Below are 2,088 nucleotides of genomic sequence, written 5' to 3' on the forward strand. Positions count from 1 at the left end.
CTTTTAATTAATTAAATCCCATTACATAAATTCATGTATATACACATAACGCGAAGTTATGTATTAAGCGCTACGTAATGGAAATGGAGAGCTACGGAGACAGAGAAGAAGAGAACGGAGAAGGAGAGGGAGGAGGAAGAGGAGGAGGAGGAAGAGGAAAGCGAAGACAAGGAAGAGGAGGAGGAGGAGGAGGAAGAGGAGGAGGAGGAAGAGGAAGGTAAAGACAAGGAATACGTAGGTAAAGAAGAAGAGGACGGAGAATGAGAAGGAGGAGGAGGAGAAGGAGAAGAAGGAAGAAGAGGAAAGACGAAGGCAGAGAAGAAGAAGAGAAGGAGGAGAAAGAAGAGATAGACGGAGACAAAGACTACGTAGACAAAGAAGAAGAGGACGAAAAGGGAGAAGGAGGAAGAGGAGAAGGAAGAAGAAGCAGGAGTAGGAGGAGATGGAGGAAACGGAAAAAGAAGAAGAATGAGTTGGAGGGGAGAAAAATGACAATAAAGAAGGAGGGGGAGTAGGACAAGAAAAAGTGAAGAGATAAGAAAGGGTAAAAAAAAAAAAATATGAAGAAAAAGAATTTAAAAAAAGGACAAAAATGTTGAACCCACTCCCTCACCCCCAAAAAACAACAACAACTAAACGCAGGAAAGGCATCCACTTAGCAATGAGAAAGACAACCATTGAGACGAAGACGGAAAGATGGAAAGACAGAAAGAGAGAGAGAGAGAGAGAGAGAGAGAGAGAGAGAGAGAGAGAGAGAGAGAGAGAGAGAGAGAGAGAGAGAGAGAGAGAGAGAGAGACATAGCTACATAGATAGACAGATAAATAGATAGAGAGAGAGATAGAGAGAGGGGAGAGAGAGAGAGAGAGAGAGAGAGAGAGAGAGAGAGAGAGAGAGAGAGAGAGAGAGAGAGAGAGAGAGAGAGAGAGAGAGACGGACAGAGAGAGAGAGAGAGGGGGCGAGGAACGAGTAACAAAGAGAGACAGGAGGAAAAATGGAAGAAGATGGACACAAAGGAACCGCCGAGATGAAGGCTTTTCAAGGTCCTTGGCGGCTTCACCTAATTACTGGAAGGGAAGGAGAGAGAGGGAAGGAGAAGAAGAGGAAGAAGGGGAAGGAAAGAGTAAATAATGCTAACAATAATAATTATAATAGTGATGATGATGATGATGATGATGATGATGATGATGATGATAAAAATGAAGATAATTAATGATAATAATTACAATGATAATAAAAATAATAATGATGATAATAATAGTAGTAATAATGAAAATAATAATAATAACAATAATAATAATAATAATAATAATAATAGTAATAATAATAATAATAATGATAATAATAATAATAATAAAGATAATGACAATGATACAAAAACAACAACACTAATAATGAATAATAATAATAAAAAAAATGATAATAGCTACGATAATGACGAGGCAGAAGAAGAAGAAGATGAATACGATGAAAGGGAATGAGAAGAAGAAAGTAAAAGTAACGGAAAGAGAAAGAAAAAGGAAGAGAAGGAGAGGTAGAAGGAAGACTAAAAGAAGAAGAAGAAGGGGAGAAGGAGGAGGAAAAGACAATAAAGATGAAATAGAAGGAAAGGAAAAAAAGAAGAAGAGAGAAAAAGAAGGAAACGAAGAAGACCAGAGGGATGAGAAAAGAACAAAGAAAAAGAAGAAAAAATGAAGCAGTAATAAGCTAAAAAAAATAACGGATATTAAAGTCGTGTAAAATCAATAATGATTATAATAGTGATAATGATAACGAGGATGATGATGATGATAATGATATCAACAATGATAAAATAACAATGATAATAATAATGATAACAATAATAATTGTGATAATACGATAATAATAAAAATAACAATAATACGATAATATAGAAATATTAATAATGATAATAAAGATATTGATAATAACAATAATAATAATAATAATAATAATAATAATAATAATTATAATAATAATAATAATGATAATAATAATGATAATAATAATAATAGTAATAATAAAGATAATATAATAATACAAAATAATAATAATGATAATTAATAATGTTGATGATGATGATAATGAAG

This window comes from Penaeus monodon, chromosome 39, assembly GCF_015228065.2.
Source record: "Penaeus monodon isolate SGIC_2016 chromosome 39, NSTDA_Pmon_1, whole genome shotgun sequence".
Taxonomy (NCBI): Eukaryota; Metazoa; Arthropoda; class Malacostraca; order Decapoda; family Penaeidae; genus Penaeus; species Penaeus monodon.